At 48.3% G+C, this 22,413-nt stretch overlaps 1 protein-coding gene across 2 annotated transcripts in view; it reads right to left on the bottom strand.

Annotated features, from left to right (window-relative positions):
* Positions 1–22,413, bottom strand: part of RNLS (renalase, FAD dependent amine oxidase) — a 163,391-nt gene that overhangs the window by 126,074 nt on the left and 14,904 nt on the right. The window lies entirely within an intron of this gene.

Consider the following 22,413-nt stretch of genomic DNA (forward strand, 5'->3'; position numbering starts at 1 on the left):
AAGCTCAGAGACAGTGCAGATAATCAAGAGGGAAGATACAGGAGAAGAGCAGAGGTTTTGATGGATGTGGACTTTTATATCAAGATCTCGGTAGAACTTTTGCACTTCTTGATCCTCAGTAAACTAGACTAGTTGGTGGCCAAATATGCAGTTATGAAGACTTACCAAACCATAAGCCCTTGAAGACAAGGCCTGGGTCAAAGGTGAGTGCTCTTGGCCACTTCCGAACTGCAAAAGTCTGAGGTCATCTGCACAAACAGAGCTGCCCTGACGCCCCCAAGACCACCTGGAATGGTTGATTCCTAAGTTTCTGTCTTCCAAATATTCAGGGCCATCGCTTACTTTCTAGTGCACTTCACTTGGGCCTAGATAAAAATGGGGAGAGTCTACACTGAAGACGTCCCACCGTGATAGGCTCGGCCAGAATTTGTCCTCTCTTGGAAAATCTTTGAGATCCTGATTTGAGTTCCACCATTAAATGAATGAAAAAGAGATCACGGCCTGAACCACAAAGGACAAAACTTTACTCTTTCTCACATTTATTTCCAGTGATAAAATCCATCACAAGACCCCCAAGGCCCCTGAGCACCTATGCAAAGGCTGATCTCCAAAACCAGGGCAGCCATCCTTTAAACAAGGGGACTAAGTTGACTAGAAACAGCTGTGCTCTGCCCAGAATCAAAATCCACAGCTATTCTGAGACTTCACAAGATACAACAAATAATGTAAATGCATTAACCTTTCACAAAGATGTTTTGGCTGAAGCCATGAAGAGCATGATCCCCGGGCCTATTTCAGGAGGGAAAGGGGAAGGAACTGAAATAATCATACCACAATGAGGACTTCTCCTCCCTTCCCAAGGGAAAAAATCATGTCTATTTAAATTATGCAATTTTACTTTAAAAAAGACAAAAATCCTTTGCCACTTTTATTTACTATTGAGCACGTTCAGATGCAGCCTATTCTCAACATGATTCAGCCCTAAGTTTGGGCATGTAAAACACATCCAGACTTTAGGAAGGTTTCGATCTCTTTCTGAGTTCTATGTTGTCCTCTCTTTTCCAAGGAGAATAAAACTTCTCCAGTTTCACCGAATAGCAAGTATTCTTGACAAGACAGACGACTAAATCTTGAATTGGGCTCCTGAGGGAATTATAGGCCTTCTCGTCGCTGGGAATCTTCCAGATAGAAATAATCAGCTCTTCCAGATGGGTTGGGTACCATTCCGCCTCAGAGTCAGAGGCTAAATGAATACTTTCCAGCATTCTGGAGCTAATCTCAAGAAAGCCAAGATGAGCCAGTTTAAAAAAAAAAAAAGTATTATTTCATTTTGTTCTTGCTTCCATAAACACTATCACGAACTTCTCTTTAATGTGGTAACACATGCCGTGCCCGCCAGAAACAGGAAACCCTACAGAACAGTTTTAAGCACAAACTGCTTTCTGGGAGGATAAAACAGAACCAAATAAACTTTTGATACTATTATCTGGAAAATTCCAGCAAAAATACCTCTGTGATTGGAATAAAATCCTGAATGACCGTCTATACTGATCGAATGATCTGAAATGGCAGAGACACAGTTCCTTATCTCTCAAGGATGAGCCCCTCAAGGAGGAAGCGAGGGGGGGGGGAGAAAAAATCAACACAAGTGGTGCATGGGAAAAAACAGATTATAGTGATTGGAGGAGTAATGGAGAAACTCCATCTGACTTACTCTCCCCACCTCTTGTTCCATCTCAATCCCAGGGCACTATTTTCAGCAAGAAGACAGTCGATCTCAATGCACCGAATCCAGACTAAGCTCTCCAGAAATGCCTATTAAGTCAAGGTGAATTACAACGTTGGAGGCAGTGTGGACCCCTTAAATCCAAAGTTCACACTGCTTCAGGAACCATTCAGTTCTAACATTCCGGACCAATCTGTGAGGAAGCTGGGATCTCACCGGTGTAGGGAACTCCAGCATGGGGCATCCCTCTCCACCAACGCAGAACGCCACCCCCTCCAGGGCTAAATGGGCAAGCCCTTGGCCTGTGGCTTAGAGTTCCTTCTACGCAAAGTATCAGAGTCAGGACCTGCAAGCTTCCAAGCCAGACACCGAATTGACTCCTTGCTCTCAAATATTCATCGCTTTGTCATGAACTTCAAACTCCTTAACACGACAGGCCTTTGAGAACATCCCATGGGGCAGAAGAATAAGATTTGTGAGCACTGTTTGTGCCCAGTTAATGCCGCCAAGAGGAGACGCTGGCGTGTGATCTTTAATGGACTGGATTGGATCGTGTATTTGTTCAGATGGGTTGAAGTAAGAAGCGCAGAAGAGGCAGAAGGCAAGCTCCTTGCGGGGAAGGACAGTTTCACTTGGGTGTCTGGGCCTGTCCTGCCCTGTCTGGCCCCCTGTGAGTGGGGGCCCCGGGGCCTGTGGGCACACACATATATAGGGGTGTGTGTACACAAGGGACTGAAAGCTTCACAGCCACGTTTTATATGGCCTCTTGCAGGTGGTACTGGCTACTGCAGGGACTTATTTTAAAGAAAGTTGTGTGAGGAAGACAGTTCTTTTTTTAAAAATTTTATTTATTTATTTTTTTACTATACTAACCTTTACTATATATATATATATATATATATATATATATATATATATATATATATTTTACTATACTATACTTTTTTTTACTATAACATTTAAATTCGTTTTGAATGGAAAAGACCACCACCTTCTCCCCATCCCCAGGCCCATTGTGAGCCTGTGTGACAGCCAAGGTTCGTGCGAAGTCCAAGTCTTGGCAGTGAGCTCAGAGTGGGGTGAAGAATAGAGAGGCAGGTGCTCTACAACCACTTCTATCTGCTTTAGTACACAGGGAGCGCTAGTGTTTGACGATTTCCTCTGACTCCACATGGCTCCTTCTGGCGGGGCCATCCCTTTGGATCATGTTGGTTGTGGCTGATCCTTGGTGAGGGTTTTCCATGCGGTTCTTAAGCCCAGTGAAGCTGTCTCTGAGTCCTGCGCAGCCCCTAAGAACAGTGCTCCATGGGGAGCAATGGGGGAGCAATGACCTCCCGTGGACCGGCCCCTGCTCCTCAGCAAAGCCTCCTCTGGACTTTTCCCAGAACTCACCCAGGGTCATGCTGATGCTGGAAGTAGCCCCAGTCTGCAGAGTCTGGGCTAGAGTTACCCACAATGCCCCCTGGGGCAAGTGAGGAAAGATGGGAGGGGCAGAGGAGGCTGTCAGCTGGGGATGATGGTGCCCCGCCCAGGATCACTCTGGGGAGGGGGTAGCTGTTGGCTCTGAAGAGCACCCATGAGGGCAGCATCTGGGAATACAAAGACAAAACTGAGACCATGCCTGCTCCAAGGAGCTCCTTCTTTATTGGGCCAGGGGAAGAGGGGCAGCCAGACCTGACAGTCAGGGGGGCTCTGTGGCCCTTAGGCCCCTCATCTGTGAAACGGAGACAAGAAAAACACCCACCTTCCAGGGCTGTGGGGAGAAGGATCAACTGAAGTTGCTGTGGGCCTGTGAGCCGAGAGACCCCCGAGATTCAACAGGTATCTTTGGGGTCCCTCCCTGTGGCCACGGGGCTTGTGCTAGGGACAGAAAGATCAAAGGGACCTGCCTCTTCCCAGCAAAAGCTGAGATCCCTTGGGACGGGAGGAAGGGAGAGTGGACAACACACCTGCTAATAAATAAATGAGAAAACTGCTGAATCCAAAGCAAGAACAAGACCGTGAGTGCACGGTAACTGGGGGAGGTGGGAGACCAGGGCGGCTCCTGAGAAGAAGAAGCCCTGAGCCAAACCCTGAAGGAAGAAAAGGATCTGGAGAAGCAGAGCCAGTCCCCAGCAGCCTCCTGAAGATGCCCCGAGGCAGGGCAGACTCTCCTGTCCAGGAAGAGCTGGACTCAGGTGGGACAAGAAGGAGCTGCTGAGCATGCAGGGAAGCTGGCTCAAGGGTCTCAGAAGCCAGAGGAGTCTAGCCTGGGGGACTTGTTCCAACTGCCCCTCCTCCTCAGGGGCAGGACCCCAGGGGTACCCACGGCCAAAGGGGCCCTTCCCCCATCAGTACTAGCAAAGAGATTACTGGTCTCATTCATGCAATTAACCCCAATTAGATTTGACAGAAAGGATATTTTCCAAGAAGGTATCTCAAGACCTGATGGTGAAGCAGCCCACCGAACCAGCACTCAGCCCTCCAAACTCTCGGGGAGGCAGTTCCCAATTTGGGGGCTTTGTTCTGCAGGCGGCCCCTCACTGGTGGGAAGTTCTGGCCCAGATTCCCACCCAGGACCTCATGAGATCTCCCTCTCTAGCCCTCTCTCACTGATGATCGGGATGGCATCAGCCCGGAGGGAGAGAGGAAGCCCCTGGCCCTGGGCTGTCTCCCCAGAGCAGTAATTGCCTTCCGGAGGTGGACACAGCCCCGAGGGGGTTGGAGCCGCCTTTGGCCGGCTGGGAACACGCACTCCTGGGAAATAATCAAATGCTCCGTGCCAGGGCTTGATGACTGCTGTTTGCCTCGGCCCAAAAAGTCATGGGGAAAATGAGACTTTAAAATGTGTCACATGGACTTTTTTTTTTTAGTGAATTGGTTGTTCAATCTTGACCAGCACATCCCTACACACACACACACACAGACACACATACACACACGTACACAATATACATGGAATACACATTGGAACACACGTGTACATATGACACACACACACACGGAGCCATTTCCCCCAAAGATCACTCCCTGAGACTTCCTTCTGGAACCTCCCACAAAGTGGGAGCCAAAAAGTGTCGGCTCTCGATGGTGGCTGGCGCTGGTGAGCAATAGCAGCTTTGCCTTCTCTGACGACACAGAAGACGGAAATCACCAGCCCGGGTGTCATCCCCACAGAGGCAGATACAGGCTCATTACTGAAGAATCCGACTTTCAAGTTCCCCCATATTTGACTTGGCAAACATTGAAAAAAAAAGTTCTCATGTCAGATGATTCACTTTTTAAAGGACTGGAAAACAATGGAAATGCTTTCCATTTCCGAAGCTCCGCTTTGGGCAAGGACCAAGATGAGCTGGGCTGAGTCCTCTGCACTCGGACACCCTGCCTCAGTTTCCCAGCCCCTGGCAAATTCTTCCCAGAACCTCTACTTTGGAGACGAATCCTGGCCATCCAGTCTTCTGGATTTTAGGTCTGCATCTCCTTGGTACACAGTAGCCAGTTTAATGTGGGGATCCTACCGTGTTTCCCAAGTGGGGCACCAAAGGTCCTAAAGGTATTACTGTGTTCTTTGGAAGTGCAAAAGTCTGGAAAACCTAAGGGGGTTTAGGAAAAGGGCAATGGTTACACACAGTATGGTACTCAAATTGTGAACCCTTTAACATGTTGTAGGGTGGAAGCTCCTCGAGAGGAGGAACTCTTTCGTTCCTGTCTTTGTGGCTGCTCATGTCCAGCATGGCGCCTGGAATACAGCAGGCGATGAAAAATTGCTGAATGGCTGACCAAATCATACAAAAGGAAGGAAAAAAAGCAGACCCAATGGAACAGAGGGCAGCCATGGCAAAGAATGGACCAATACTTCCAGGGAGACTTAGAAAAGGGTTTTAGACTGGGTCGGCATTTGATAGTACATGTTTACAGAGGTTATTCTGGTTGGGTTCCATGGGCTGAAGAGGCTGCCGCAGGGTCAGACACAAAAGATGAAAAAGCCCAGGTAGAAAGGGAAGGGATAAAATGTGATAGCCTTTGGTGCTCTGAAATTCAGTCATTCACATAATTTCAACTTAAGCATTAGTCACTGTATGTAATGTTCGGGCTGGCTTTTGGGAGGACCTCGGGACCAGCCTTGATGTTAGTGCAGGAGGCAGGAGAGCCCTCAGGAGGATGGTCAAAGATGGAATGTCCCGTTTCCAGTCCTTCTTACTGTACTTCAGTACTTCAGTACAGTACTTCGCACTGAGCATGTGTGAACTAGAGAACCATGACATCACCATGCTGAGTACTATGGGAACTAGAGAACCATCATCTCCTCAATCTCACTGAGTTAACATCTTGTTGTAAGTATCCTTGTTTCAAGCAGATTCCTCTAGACTTCTGCCCTCTACAACTGTATTGGTATTTATTATGAAGTTTATAATAAATAGTTTTGAATGAAAAATAAATATACTGAAAGTATGTAACATGATATAAGAAAAGCTCAATTAATTGGACATCTCCAATAAAAAAGGCCTTTTTCTTAGACAGCTACAATACTATAAAAATTTAATAGTGAAAAGGATGTCATGAAGGTTCTCTGTCAAACCCTTAATCAGTGAAGAGAGATTAAATTGTGTTCCATCTGTTTTACTCAATAAGGTCCAAATGTGGAAAGCTTTTCAATAGCAAGGCTTACAATGCAGAAGGCCATGGAGTTTCCATTGGATTCCCCTTGATATATTTAAGCCAGAAAGTCCATTAATCAGAACAGCCAATCCCCACACCTTCCATTGTGGGGCCCTGAACAGATGAGGCCGTGTGGGAAGCAGGGGCCCTGAGCTCAAGCCAGGAGAGGATGGGGTGGCAGCCTCCTAGGGAATGACTTCATTCTTTTAAAGATGGCTGGGGGGAGGAGGACAAGGAGGGCATCTATACTGCCCCTACTTGGTGCCCAGCACCGGCCTTTGTAATTACTCTCTCAGTTTTACTGACAAAGAAACCCAGAAAGGCAGTGGCAAATCTAGCAACGGGTGAGGTTTCCCCTTCCCTCCCCTGGCCCCCGGCGGCCTGTCTTTTTCCCCTGCTCCCTTGATGGGAGGCAGCTTCGGCGTGGAGGGCTGACCCTGCCAGCAGTCGGCCCCCCACAGAGGGCGTCACTGAGGCATGGCAGCGAGCACCCCCGGGACTGGGCGCTGACCCTGTGCGGTCCCACAGCCAGATGTTCTTGGCCCACAGGCCGACGCCCCATGCCGACCATCCTCACGGTACACGAGGTCAAGGCTTATCTTCTGGAAGAACACCAAGACTGACACCTTAAGGAGGAGCCGACTTGGGACGCCTGATAGGGACCAGACACAGGATGGAGCTTCGCCTTTGGGCCCTCCTACTTGGGCGGCCTCTGGCCTGGGCCTCCCCTGAAGCAGGAGGGTCAAACGACCTGACCTGTGCAGCCCCTTCCAGCTCTCAGGAGGGCCACGGATCCTTCCTGGCCCCTTGGCCTTCTGATCCAAGGAACAAATGCGCGCTGCAGATAGATTATTTATATTGTGCTTGAATGTGCGATTTTCCATCATATAAAATGAAGCCTCTGGGAGAAAATTGAAAATACAATGGAGAGAAAGCATGACTTTTCCAATTAATTCCAGAAATGAAAAAGAAATGGCCAATAAAAGCTGCCTCCAACATGTACTGTGCATGAGCTTCAATGTGTCAACAGCAATTATTGTGGACTATAAATATATCCATAAAGAGGGTAATAGGATTAACCACGGGCTCAGACTTTGATCATCCAGGAGGAGAGAACTGTCAGCTTCCTAAGAAACTAAAAGTGGTTCTGGGAGAAACTGATGTTCCACAGACTCTTCTCTTGGAAGATATTCCCATGCAATGACTCAGGCCCAGGGCAGCATGAGGGGAAGAAGCCTCCACTTTTTAATTGGGGAAAGAAGGTCCTTCTGCACGCCGGGAACACAGGGAGGGGGACTTGCCGGAGCGAGCACCCATTGGCAAGGAGACCTGAGCAGACGGAGAGAAAGGAGCGTGGCCGTGCAGGGAGGTGGCCAGGCCAGGAGGCCGCCCTCGGGCTGACACCAGAGCCAAGGCTTCACAGACCCGGGATCTGACAGACAAGCCACATCTGCGGTGCCCTGGAGTGCCCGGTCCCAAGGCAGAGCGCCCACTAACACCGCCAGACACTCTCTGCCTAAAGGCGCTACCCCAGCTTCCTCCTGACAAGTGTAGAAGGCCAAGTGCCCCGAGCAGGAGAGGCAAGGCTAGAAAGGAGCAGCCAGAGGTGGGAGAGCTGGGGCTCCGTGGGATGGGCCCCCGGTTCCCCTGGGAGTTGTCATGGCACCCATCCCAGATCTCTGCTAGGAGAGTCTCAGGGAAGGGGAGCCTTAGACCACGGTCCAGGGAAGGGCCATCTGATGAGCCTGAGACCCAGGGCGAGGCCTGGAGCAGGGGACCCTGGGAAGGGCACCTGATGTCTGGGGGTGCTTTGTGCCCTCAGACTTTCCCTTACTTTGCACCCCAGGGATTCTTGTTGCTCCACCTCTTCCACGGAGCCTTCCCTGCCACCTCTCCCTTCTCAGACCCACAGGCCCCTCCCCTGTGCTCGCTCCATGCGGCAGGTGCAGGCCCCAGGGCCTCCTCCTTGGGAGTCTGGCTAGGATTGACAATCTTCTGGTTTGGACGGAAATGAAGGTGCAGGGCGGGGGGCTGGGAGGGGGGCTGCCTGACAGTCCCCAACCCGAGGGGGACCTTGGGTCCCTCTCCAATGCTCACTCCTCCCCTGGAGCAGCTTTTCTAAGTCAGGGAGCACCACTGGGGGCACTGGGGACACTCGGTAAGTCTCCCTGGAGTGGCTGGTGCTGAGGGGCAGCAGCAAAGGCCTCCCTGAGCCTCTTCGGAGAGGGCCCAGACCTTTCCGAGCACACACTGTGCCCCCCACTTCAGCTTCTGGGGGGTGTCTCCCCCATTAGATCGCAGGCTCCGGAGCAGGGACATGTTCTTTATCTTACTTGTAAGCCCAGACTTAGCACCGAGTAGACTCAAGGTTGAGCAGAGCGATTGGGCTTTGCCGCCCTGCTAGAGAAGAGAACTTCCCTTAAGGGAAGCCTTGAACCTGAGGCTTCCCCCAATTCCTGCGGCTTCACCGGCCTCCCCGTCCTCCCCAGGGGCCTTCTGCTCTCCAGCAGCCTCCTCTCCAGGCCTCCTCTCCACCCCCGGGGCCCTTCCTCCAATTGGCCGGCTCCTCCAGAAGCTCCACGTGAAGGACAGTGTGAGGCTGGCCAGGTCCTCCTTTCTCCACCATCCTGGTGCCCTGAGTCCTCCTCCCTAGAATGGAAGCTCCTTGAGAACAGGTATTTTCCCTCTTTTTGCTGGCACTTCCTTTGCCTTTATTCTGGCAGCACTGAGCACAGCTCCTGACATGCAGTGAGTGCTTAATAACTGCTCGTTGGTGTGACTGGCCACGGCGACACAGTCCGTGTCTTCTCCGCATGAGTGTGGATGTGGGGGGGGGGGCAGATGCTGCCCACAGCCCCTGGAGGAGTCCTCAATCTGAAGTCGGTGCTTCAGTCAGGGTGTCCTGGCCCCCTCTGGCTGTCCTGGGTGAAGTCTCAGGTCCTCAGGGCAACATTTTAAAGTACATAAAGTCTCTTTTACAAAGAAACCAATTCTGTTTAAACCAATATTGAATTTCCCCATCCAAGCACAGGTGCCCCTTGAATCTTATCCACGGCCCCAGGTGGAGAATCTTTGTTCTAGGCAAACACACACCCAAATGGGAAACAGCCACACGCAGCATCCTCCCCTCACCACAAGCATTGGGACCCTGGGGCCCCAGAGGACGCTTGCTAACCTGGGCTCGGGGGGAGACCCTTGGAGTTAATGCTTCCAAGACCACCAAGCCCTACATGGAAGACTTTCGATGAACCATCTGCCCGTAGATGCGGTTGGCTCTTAGAAAAGATACTCAAATGGCCATGTCAGCCTGCCCAGCCCCAGCGGCCTTTACAGCAATAAGGGAAGAGCCGCAGAAAGGTGGGCAGGAGAGCGCTGAAGACCCGTGTCCTGCTCTCTGCGTGGCTCTCTCTCCAGCCTTGATTTGGGACAGCCTGGTTTCTTGAGGACGAAGCAAAGGAGATGAAGCCTTCTGAGCTCGACATTCTCACCATTGCCGCGATGGGACAAGCCCACCAGAGGGGGCCCTAGAGGGTCTCTTTGGAAAGACCAGTTCAGGCCTCGGTGGGGTTGGTTTGCTGAGCACCCAGAGCCAAGAACCGTCACGTGGGGAGCATCGGGCTATTCCACAGAGCACTACTCGCTTAAGGGATTCACAAAAAGAAATCCAGGGAATCAGTTTGAGTCAATCAGTTGGCAGGTATTTAAGTGAGTGTGTGCCCGGCACCCAGGCTGGCAGTGGGCACACAAGTACAAAAAAGGAAACAGTCTCTTTTCACATTGAGCTTATCTTCTAATGGTGGGGACAACGACTCTGTGAATACATATCAAACTGATCAGTATATATGCAAATTGAATAAATACAAGTATAGATAAAGTAGTTAAATGCAAAGTAGTGCAATTATAGGGTCCGAAAAGGAGAAGCAGAAGATGGGGCCTGTGCTACAACAGAGGTGAGGAAGGAGGGTGTCCTAGGCCTGGGGCACAGACAGCAGAAAGGCAGAGAAATGGGCCGTGGGGTCAGAGAGCAAGGGAGGAGAAGGAGAGAGAGCATCCATTCAGGTTGGGGCCGGTCCGTGCCATTTATGCAACACTTATGATAGAAAATGAAATGGCAAGATAATTCTACACGGAGTTCAACAAGACCCTTCAAGTTAAATTAAATTAAACGTTGACTTCAATGCAAAAATGGGAACAGGAAAGCTTGGCAAGAAATAAATTGGAGAATGGAGATAGGATTTAAGGAATGAGAGAGACCAAGATTTGAGACCATAGAGAAGCCTGATGCTTTTATAACAAGAATACATTCTTTGAGGAAATAAAAAATCAAAAGCAAGCCCCTCAAAATGGAATTGATATTTTAATGGAAGAGAAAGAGACACTTCCTGAATTAGCTATCACAGAAAGGAGGACTCTAAGGGATGGAACAAGGATCAGTACAGGTACAAAGCCAGAAGGAGGAAAATAAGAAAAGGGAGATAGCATACAATTAATAAACATTTATTAAGTGCCAACTGTGTGCCAAGTCCTGGAGAGATGAAATAAAGAGACAAAAGACAGTTCCCGTCCTTTAGGAGCTTATAGTGTAAAATAAACCCAACCTATCCTAGATTACATCAGTTACTGATGATGACAAACAGATATGCGCAAGATACAGTAGGCACTTAATAAATGCATAGAATGAATGCAATGCTGATGAATAACTCAAGCCATTTCCCCCCTGAGATAAATGTCTGTTTGCCAATGAGCAGATGAGAACATCCTAAAATGTTTATTAGTTTCCCATCTGTCTCCTGGTCAGTAACTAGAATGAGAGTGGTGAATTCCTTAGGATCAAAAAGAATTGCTTCCTTGGTTCTATAAACTTCTGAAAATATTGCTCCATGTTTTATTAAATCAGGGGTTCCCGACCTTGCGTCTCTGAACTTTTAGAAATTTATATTGCCAGGGGCAGCTAGAGGGTGCAATGGATGGCGCACCAGCCCTGAAGTCAGCAAGACCTGAGTTCAAATCCGACCTCAGACACTTAATACTTACTATCTAGGTGACCCTAGGCAAGTTACTTAATCCCAGTCGCCTCAGCAAAACCAGAGTGTTGATAACTATATCTTAATATAATTGATTCCTTTCTAATTCTATATATTTTATTTTATACATTTGAAAACATTCCTAGAATAATATTAATGAGAATAGCTAATATTTATATAGTGTTTTCAGGTTTGCAAAGCACTTGATAAAAATGATTTCATTTTATCCACACGACAAACAATGCCTGAAGGCAGATGCTCTTATCATCATCCCAGGTTCACGATGAGAAAGCTGAGACTGAGGGATGGAAGCGATTCGCTGAGAACTTAGACAACCACTAGGTATCTGGTGATGGATCAGAACTGGGTTCCCTCAAGCTGGCCTTTACCCTGAGAGCTCTCTCCGTGGTGCTGTCCAAATGGCTTTCAGGGGTCAGGCTTCACCAGATTGCCAAAGGGGTCCATGTCACCAAACAGGTGAAGGGCCCTTGTCCTATTTCACTTGGTCGTTGATTTTGCGCCTAGTAGGCAGTTGATAAATGTTGGCCAAATCTGAACTGAGCAGAAGGGTATGACGTTTCCTCGGGGGACTGCTTTAACTTTTTGTTTCTTTTTTGGTAAATCATGAGCAGCTGGGGAGGAGGGCAGAGGAGATAAGTACAGGAGAGCCAAGAGCCACCTCTGTCGGCGTCCCCCTCAGAAGGGGATGAGTCTCAGGCTTTCAAGGAGGCTCCTGAGGAGCAGGCTTCTCGTTCTTCCCAAGAATCAAACACATGTGGGAAAGGCGCCACCTTGCTAAGCAGAATGTTTATAAACTGGAAAAACTTATTTTAGTTATCACTCAACCACATGATCATTTTGCACGCACACTTTCCCGATATTCCCATCCCATTTGAGCACATGTACATGCAAACACACTCACTCACCCTCCTTTCCCATAAAATCTTAAGTTTTATGATTTTATTTTATGCATTTAAAAGCACTATTCTGAGAATGAGACCACTAATCACAGCGTGCATTTATAAAATGCTCTTTACAAAGGTGATTTCATTTTATCCTCACAACAAGCTTGGAGTCCCCTGGTCAAAGTCTAGGCAGACATCAGGTGATCCAGCACTCTCAGACAAGAGAGGAGGAAGCCCAGGAGGTTGACTTGGTTTCCAGGAACAGTTAGAAAGGATTTGTAAACCATGGTCTGAGGTATTGTGAAATGGAACAAATATATCTGCAGGCAATGCAGTATCGGTGACACTTCACAAGTACCAGATGGGAGAGATGTGGCTAGAAAGAAGATCTAGGGGTCTTAATGGACTGCAAGCTTAATATGATTCCACAATGAAATATAAGAAAGAAAAACAAAAAACAAATAAGTTGCATCAAGAGAATCCTGTCTAGGATTGGGAAAGGAATATTCCTGCTGTGCTTTGTCTAGGTCAGACATAATTTATAAATCGATCAATGAATAAGTATTTCTAAAGCGCCTACTATGCTCTAGTTACCCTACTGGATGCTAGTGATAGAAAGTCAAAAATAAAGCCTCTGCTCCAAAGGAATCTATATGCTTTGGGGGGAGACGGCACATATATAAATAAGTCTCTACCAAATAAATACAAAATAATGTTTTATTTGTTGTCTATATACCATCAATCCAAAACCTGATGGAAGTTAAAGTCCCAGGCCACCCTCTCTGCCTTCCCAAGGAGCCCAGCACTTATTTTCCCCCTCCCCATTCCCGCCATTACCTTGAGAGGGCTTTAACACACATGGCTGTCACCTCAGGCCCTGTAACTCCCCAGTCCTTTACGATACTCAGCTGCTGTGAACTCCGTCACACACAGGGACGGTCCCGTCCTTGGTCTTGACTGCAAACCCAAGTGTCTGCTCCCTTCATGGAGAACTCTGCAATTCCTTCACCGGATCCTCACCTTCCAGGGACGTGGGGGCTGGTGTGAGATTCACCCAAGTCCCCCCGGGGCTCCAAGAAGTCAGAGCAGGCCCAGCAGCCACAAATGGGCACCAGACTGAAGGTAACTGAGGTGTCCCAAACCCTTTGGTAAGTTAGGGGGTCCCCCCAAGCAGGTGGAAGGGGGGAAGGAGAACAAGAGGTTTCTGTGGCCAGGAAGGCAGCTCCAGCACACAGATGCCTAGAGCCGGTCAGACGCTGGAGACAGCCAGGGCACCCACTGATCGCAGGCTAGGTGTCCTGACTGGGCCTGCCACTAGGCTTCAAGGACTAGAGGCCTTCCCAGCTCCATCCCACTGAAATCTGACTTATTACAAAGAACTAGCACAAAGCTCAGAGAAGTGATATGAGGACCCTCTGAAGGCTTCTCTGAAAAACTGGCAAGGGACTGTGAGAGGGGGGGCACTAGTCCGGGGCTGCCCAGCACAAAAGGCAGTGCCAGGCTCGGTGAGGGATAATTGCAGCGGCACCAAACAAAACACGCGACGCCAACTTTGGAGCTGTTGCCACTGCCCAGCTCCCCCTGAACTCTGTGGGTGAGCTCCCACGGGTCTCCTCGGCCACACTGACCCCAGCCTGGTGATGTCCTCTTGGACTCTCGGAGAACAAAGGACTCTAACAAGCCCTGTCTCCAAAAGCCCTTCTCCTCCTCCTCTCGGACTCCGTCCCCCTCCACGGCCTCCCCTGAGATGGCTCTCGTCACAATCTCAGCATCTTGGGGATCACTCAGCTTTGCCCTTTCGGCAGCCTCTGCCCCAGAAAGCAGAGCTCCTCCCAAAGCCTTCCCTGACAGGGCTCAGAAGCTCCTAGGTAACTTCCTTCTCCATCAGCAGCCCCGCTTGGTCTCAGCTCCAGGAGCCCCTCCAGGTTGGCTCCCTCTGGCCCCATCCTAGTCCTTTCAGCCTCCTTTTGCGTCTCCCCCGTGACTGCAAGCTCCCTTGAGGGTAGGGATGCCCGGAGCTTAGCAGTGCCCAGCCCACAAGCACAGTCACTAAATATTGATGATGAGACCGCTCTGACCAGATTTCCTCTCGGTTCCAACGCCTCCCAGCACTCGGCTCCTGCCTTGCCAGACGCCCACCTGGACTCTACCTCTTTTCTGACACATATACTGCTGAAGGAGCGGATCAGGCTGACCGAGTCCACAACAAATTCTGTATCACTGCATCCCAACCAGGTCCTCGCCATAGCAAGAGAATCATCTTTGTGCTCCCCCCATTCTCACTGTCTCCTCTCCCCTCAGGCGTCTCCAGCTCTCTCTCCCCCATAGCATTCAGGGAGCTCTGCCCGACGTGGCTCCCTCTATGACTAGTGGAGGGGCAAAAGCCTTGGAGAGATGGACACCGGGAAGAATTCCCAGCTCCTAAAGCTGGGCCCAAGTGTCCGGCAGCCTTGAGAGGTCATGGGCCAAGCGGACGTTGAGCCATGGTCATTTACTCTGTGCAAGTGCCGAACTGGGAAGTATCCAAGGCGTACTGACTGAGCCACAACGTTCCATTTTCTCTGCTAGAACAGGAGATGTTTCACAAACGGAGGGAAACGCGGGCTCATCCCACAAAGGAACACTTCCACGGGCTAATATCTACAGCATCCTCCTCATCTCCTAGCAGAAATGCTCTGAAGGAAGGAAACTGGCTTAGCCTGGTACATGCAGCTCCCCATTAAGGCCTGCTGGCTCTTGGCTGCCCAACGGTCTCTTTCACGATCCATCTCCAAGTCTTCCTGGAAATCAAAGTCAAGTTCACTACCTCTGCTGTGCAGCTGCTCTCTCTCTTTTTTGAAAATTAGGACATTTGCCCTTCTCAGTCTCCAGGCACTCGTTTCCCACAATCTTTCAAATATCACCGGCAGTGGCTCAGCAGTCACGTTGGCCGGTTCTTTGTGTACCTAAGTTTGCAATTCATCTGGGTCAAGAGACTTGAAGCCATGGGAGGGGAACTAGCAATTCTCTAGCTTCCTTATCTATCCTGAGTATCACCATCTCTTCAGTCCCCTCTTTTCTGATATGGAAATGTCTCTGTAAAGTGCAGAGAGAAAACAGAAGCCAAATTAAGAACTGATCTCATGGAAGGAAGGAAGATCTGGATGATCATTTTTTTAGTTAGATAATTTATTTTGTTGTAGATCATGGATAAAATCTATAGACCAGAAACATTTTACATGAAGGTATTAAAAATTGGTAACAAATTCTTTCTATTCCAATAATACTCATAATTAAAAATGTCACTTGTGATCTGGGAGAAAACCTCACAATCAAATTAAATAACATATAATCTGTATTAGTATGACGCCTCACAATTTGGCAACTTATTAAAAAATAATTAAAGATCCTAAGGACAAAAAAAAATCTTTTTCAAAATTTAAAGGAAAATTATTACTATTAAGTAACTCCTCACTACACAGAGCCTCAGCCTGGGGGCCAGGGGTGCCTCTGGAAAACTTCGGCCTGCAAGAAAAATGGAAGTTCAGAAACTACTCGTTACACTCATAGTAGATGGCACCAGGATGAGTCCACATCCACTATTGACCTATAGGCACTGGAATACTTAATTATATTTATCAGTCAATCACAGGCTCAGAGATTTAGAACAAAAAGGGCCATCTTACCTGAAGTCAGGGGTGACATTTGAACCCAGGATCTCTGACTGCTAAGCAAGTGCTCTTTTCTCTGTATTACGATCCCTCTAATCAATAAGAATTTAGTCATTACCTAGTCTGTGCCAGGCATTAGGGATAGATAGAGACAAAAGGGAAACAGTCCCAATCTTGAAAGGATCTTTACTTCATGGAGGAGATAATTGAGCACATAATAATATATAAAGAATATAAAAAACAAAAACCTCGGAGGAAAGCGGCTTATTGTCCTTACTGGCTTATTTTTCCTGCCTCAGTTTCCCTAAATTGTTCTGTTTCAATCCCCCTGGTTGCAACCTCCCATTCCTGACGATTAGGACTGTTATAACTTAGGGCTGGCTATTCTAGGATCATAAACTATAAATGTATACTCTCAGATAAGGGGGAGATCTCCTACTTTAGACATCCTGGCTCCTAAGTTCTCCTAAATTATCAAGAATTTATGGTCCTCACCCCGCAACCCGTTAGAACCAGGCCCTTCCTGGAAATTCCCATTCACCAGTGTTTGGACTCCACCTCTTGCTTTTGTTTTCCTGATCACTCGAGCCCTATAAAAATCTTTGGAATCTCACATTTGATGCTGAATTCTTTGAGAAAAAAGTCCAATTCAGCCCTGGAGGAAAAATGGATTCTGCTCTGCCCCCAGACAGAAATTCCCTCTCAGAAATTCAAATAAGAATATTAAAAGCTCTCTGATCTCTACCTTGCCTCAGTTTCTCCAGCATTAAAGTGCCCATTCAAACTGTGACAGATATAGGTTCCATCGAACAGGACACCCATTCCCATGCATGTTAAAATACAGGCAGTGGACATTTTTCATCCATTTTATCTTTCCTGTGTGGATGGGCAGGACAAAATCTCTCAGGAGAACAGGAAATTTTGAAAAGTTTAAGGGCTTGATGCAGTCAAGATGTCTTCTGCAAACAAAAGCATCTGTGGGACCTCATCACTCACAGGGGGATCTAGACCTCGACACTCTGCTGGACTCCCCCTCAAGTAGCTCCCCCTCCCTCCTCAGTAGCTTGTGTGCCCTGGAGGGCATTTTTAGTCTGATAACAGAGATAAGATGGGAATACCAGTGAGCCAGAGGGCTGAGGAAAATACTGTATCTGGTGTGAGGGAGATTAAGCGCTTTGGGCAATGGTCCCTTCTGAGGAAGAGACAACTGGCCTGAGACCAGACTGGAGTCTGATAGACGCAATGGGAATGGCAGCCGGCCCCCACACAGATTACCTGAAGGGGAGATTTCCCGGGAGTGGGGATCCCAGAGGGCTTCGAATGTTGTGTAAGGAGTCTGTACCTTCCCCACTGAACGCTGAAGCACAGGAGGGAGGGATCTGAAGCTGTCTGGGAAGAGGGCTGGCTGACTGTGGGTAATGGGAGGCTGGAGGGCTCAGGGGTTATTGTGGCAGACAGGCAGTGTAAGGACTGAGGATGGCCTCTCTCGTGGGGCCTGAGAATGGCTGGGCGAGCCAGAGGGACCTTCTGTCCAACTGCTTTTGTTTTATCAAAATCCAGTGAGTCACTCTTGTCCAGGGCAATGTTCATTTAAGAATTCTTTAAAATGCCCTCATTTCCCCAGGGCTGCTGGTGAATAATCAAAATACACATAAACAATTAAATGAAATCCAGGGGCTAAACACAACCTTAAAAAGAACAAAATCTGAGGCAGATGACTTGGAACGGGGCTATCGGACCATCTCATCCTGTATTTAGTGAAGCTCTGAAGCTGCTGGGGTGAGCTTGGCAAGGGGAGAGAGTGCCAGAAACAAGATTCCTGCAAGGAAAAAAGCCCACCTCTGCTTTTCCGAGACGATGCTAAGCGCCGTGAAAGCAGAAAAGTGAGAGGAACATAGGCCCCCAAACACATCAAGTCTCCACCTACAGTTGGGTAGCCACAAATGATGCAAAAAAAGGTTGCAAATGATTTGAAAAAAGAGCTTTCCAAGGTCTACCTCCAAACCCTCAGTTTCTGATCTGCTTCAAGATCTCATCAATGTGACTTCTGTGGAATCAGTCACATTGATCCGCATCCTCCACGGCAGATCTGTGGGATCATAGAGATAGACTCTAACCCAACCACCTCACGTGACTGGTAGGGAAACAGACCCTTTCCCAAGATCCCAAAGGTAGTCACTACAGCAACTCCTCCAACTCGGGAGCCAGTGTCCCCTCCAGCGCACCATGAGATGGAGCTCCCCACAATGGGGTAAATCAGAGTCTGTCGGGGTTTTCCTGTGAATACTCTGATGGGGGAGGGAGGAATGGATGGGTTGGGGATCTTCATGGACCACTGGTTATCCCCCACTCTGCTCCATGACCATCATTCAGCATTTTCACGATAAATTTTTTATATCATTTTTATCCTGAAATTTGTTGCTGGGAATACGCCGCAGCCTGTTTATACTGAACGTACGGCTCTTCCCTGCCCTCTGAGTGACCCACAATTTGGTTTCCTTGGAGACTGGATATTTATGATGTGAAGCCATCACTGGAAGAATACTGATGTCAGAAGAGGTTGTTGCAGGGGGTGGCTCAGCCTCAGTGAAAACCTGGGCACTTGCCGGAGTGCCCAGCTGCCCACTGGCTTCCTCCCGTAGATTCTGGGCCCTGCCCCCTGCTGGGCTGTGAGGTCTGTCCTATGGACCAGCTGTCTGAGCTATCTGAGGAACCACGGCTGGGGATGGGGTTGGGGTCTGCTCTAAAACTCCCTGCCTGTGCCCTGAGTCTCCTAAGGGGTCAGGGACTTGTCTGGAGGACCAGCTGCCTGGTCACCCACTGTCCCACCCAGCCAGGAACGCTGGGCTACACAGAAAACAAAGCCACTTCCCAAACTGGAGACCTGTCTCTGGGGAGCATTTCCCCTTATGCCATCTCAGAGAGCAGCTTGGGGAAGCGCCAGCTTTTAAATGCCTCCCTCACAGCATCAGCGAGCACTTATCGAGCACCTCCACGTGCCCAGGATCTGCACTGGGTGCTGGGAGGTCCAATCCCTGCTCTCCAGAAGCTGACACTGGTACTACCACGACACGAGCCCCATCCAGGTGGGCCAGGCCGGCAGAAGGCCGAGACTCCGCAGGGTCAAACCTCGGGTTAAGGTTCCTTTCGGGCTGTTTCATGGTGATGAGCCGAAGATGTGCCCGTGGGCGGCTGCAGGGCCCAGAGTGCTGGGCCCGGGGTCAGGAAGACCTGCCCCTCAGACTCCGCCATGTGGCACAAACCCTTTCGCCCTGATGTTCTCATCTATAAGCTGGATAACAGTCCTTCTCTCAAAGGTTTTCTATGAAGATGAAATGACATGATATCTGAAGAGCACCAAGCAGTACCTGGAGTGTAAAAGGCTCTAGATAAATAAATTCTCTTATTTATTATCTATTCCTTCCTTCATTCTTCTGAGCACAATAGAAGCTCTCTTGAATATTATTTCTCCACTCTGACCTCGGCAAGGCTTTTATCTCCAAAATAATCTTCCTAAGGAAAAGGTGTCAGCCTCTGTGGCCCCCATTATCCTGAGCTAAAATATAACTACCCTTCCTGACATTTGAGGCTTCCCACCCAATTTATTTTCCCAGCTTTTTTTCTTTGAGCCTTGGCTCTTACCTTCTCTCATTAGTGTCGCCCCATGCTCAGAGCATCCCTTCTGCTGCAATTCCTGTCTTTGTCAAGGGCTCTGGAGCACAAGAAGCTCTTCCCGAGTTCTACAGAGATTTAAGACATAAATGGGGACTGTGCCCAGGGAACTTCCAATAGTGCAGGTGGTCAGCACCTTGCCCAAATCTAGGTTGAGAGGATGGCCAGAGGCCTAAGGCGCTGAATGACTTGCAGAGCCCAGTGGCCAAAGGGAGCGACTCTCACCAGCTCTTCCTGGCTCCAAGGGCCCGGCAATCTCATTTTCTCATCACGATTTGTCTTGCTGAGTCCCTGCCATCCCCCGGGGCACTGCCAGCGTTCTGAGGACAAAGTGCCCTTTGGCCTTTCCCCAGACAGGGTCTTGCCCGTCCTGAGCCATTAGACGGTGGCTGAAATGACATGACTTTGTAAAGATTTCCCACCAAACAGGAACCTGACAGAACGACGTCAGAAACAGAGCTGGAAACTTTGGCCAACACACCCTGGCACAAAGGACTTCAGAGTGAGAAAGGACTGGAAACAAAGCTGCTTCCCAACGAAGGACTTGAGGAGAACCGGGCAGCCGAGGCAGCAAGAAAGAGCCTGGGAGGCCGGGCCCGGAGAACCCGTGTCCCCTCGGAGAGATGCTGGGCAAGTGACCCAGGATGAGGAGATGACAAATTCCTGCAACACCAGAGCTCTCAGGAAGCATTTGCTAAGCGCTGACTCGGTGCCAGATCGGAACAAATGTAAGCAGAAATAAAGTCCTTGCCCCAGGAACTCCCGTCCTGATGAGGTAAGACAGCATGGAAGCAATTAGCTTGTGCAAGCCAGAGAAGGTGATCTGGGAAGAGGGGAAAAGCCTCCGGAGGAAGGTGGGTTTGAACCGAATCCTGAACCAGCTAAGGGGTGGAGGTGAGTGGGCGTCAAGTCCCAACCCTCCCCCTTTCAGAGATGGCTTTGCTGCCCACTCTGGCTCCTCTCAGCCCTCTCAATGACCCTCTCAACAAAGAGCTGTGGGAAACCAGCTGAATCCCAGGTGACACTTAAAAAACAACAAATACTCATGTAGGGAACCAAGAAGCTAAAGAAAGAAAAATGCCCCTGGAAAGAATAAAGCACATCAGGTATTTATGAGTTGAATTATTAGAATTTATAAAACACAACTACAAATTAATGTTCATGGCTATAAAGAAAGATCCCTGAGGAGAGTCAGTGTTCACATCTAATATAACAATGCCATTTTTATTATAACTGTGTAGCATCAGAGTAAAATGATGCTATTTAGCACTATGTCAATAAAAGTGCCAAAGGGTTTAGACAAAATAATATGAACATTAATACAGAACAAAGGTCAAGAATATCTAGGAATATAACAGAAAAGGAGGAATAAGGGGTATGAACAGGTAACATTTATATAGGACCCAACATGTGCTAGGTCCCGTTAAGCAACTTACGACTACCTCATCTGATCCTCACAATAATTCTGTGACGTGGCTGCCCTGATTATCTCCAGCTTACAGTTGAGGAAACTGAGGTAGAGATTAAGAGACTTGCCCGGTGCCCCACCGCTAGTAAGTGTTGGAGGCTGGATTTGAACTTGGCTGTTCCTGACTACAGGTCTAGCACTCTATCCACTGGATGACAAGGAGCTGGCCCTGTTTAGTATTAGGATCACCAGACTGTCCAAATACACTGTTAAGTAATAACAATCAAAACTATTTGTACTGGATAAAAATAGAAGAGTCCCCATGTGGAACAGATTAGACAAGCAAGGCTTAGAAAGCAAGGGACCAGCAGCTCACTTTGGGATTGGCCAGCTGACACAAAGCATGGAGAAATCTTTCTGGGGGCAGTGTTTGGAGGGGAGGGAAGGAGCCCAGAACCCCACCCTGTCTTATCAGCTAATTCCAAATGGAGGAGGAAAGTCCATGTTAAAAAGTCAGGCTGTTTAAAACCCTTAAGAAAAACAACTGCATCTCTCCAAACTGTAGACAAGCAATGAATCTAGCATAAAGGATCAACTACTTTGCCTGTTAATTTAAAAAATAAAAAAACTTTGCACAAATAAACTAGATGTGTCTGCAATAAAAAGTTAAACTATGAACTAGGGAAACATTTTAGACAAATGATCTCTAATGAAAATTCAAAATCTCTGATATAAATCTGTAAGATTGAGAGCCATTCCCTGCTAGCTGAGTGGTCAACAAAAGATAAATAAAAAAAGAAATCCGAGTCATCAACATCTAAAAGTGCTCAAGATCACTAGAAATCTAAGAGGTGTGAATTACTACAACTTAGAAGTCACATCTTCTACCCACAAAGTTATCAGAAGGTAAAAGAATGAGAAAAAAAAAAAATGAAAGCTGTGAAGAACACAGGAAAACAAAGACAGAGCTCATTACTGGAGGAGCCGTAAAAGTGTCCAACCAATTTGAGAAATAATTTGAAATTACAGAGGAATATTTCCAAGATTGTTCCTCCCCTCTGACCTAGCAATCCCACTAAGGGATAACAAAAGATGGAGTAATATCGTCTGGCACACGGTGCTTTAATAAATGCTTTTTTGACTCATGAGAAATAATCTGTATGAAAATATTCATAGACGTGTTGTTCATAATAGCAAATTGCTGGAAACAATCTCCAGGCCTAATGACTAGAGGATAGCCAAAGAAAGTTCAGTGTAGGAAATATATTGCGATGTTATTGTCAAATGATGACTAGGAAGGATTCAAAGAAAGGTGAGAAGTCTGCCAATGTGGGCAAGTGGAGAGAATGTGGGATGAGTGGGAGGGGAGGGCTCAGGGTACCAGAGTTTA

This window comes from Sarcophilus harrisii, chromosome 2, assembly GCF_902635505.1.
Source record: "Sarcophilus harrisii chromosome 2, mSarHar1.11, whole genome shotgun sequence".
Lineage (NCBI taxonomy): Eukaryota > Metazoa > Chordata > Mammalia > Dasyuromorphia > Dasyuridae > Sarcophilus > Sarcophilus harrisii.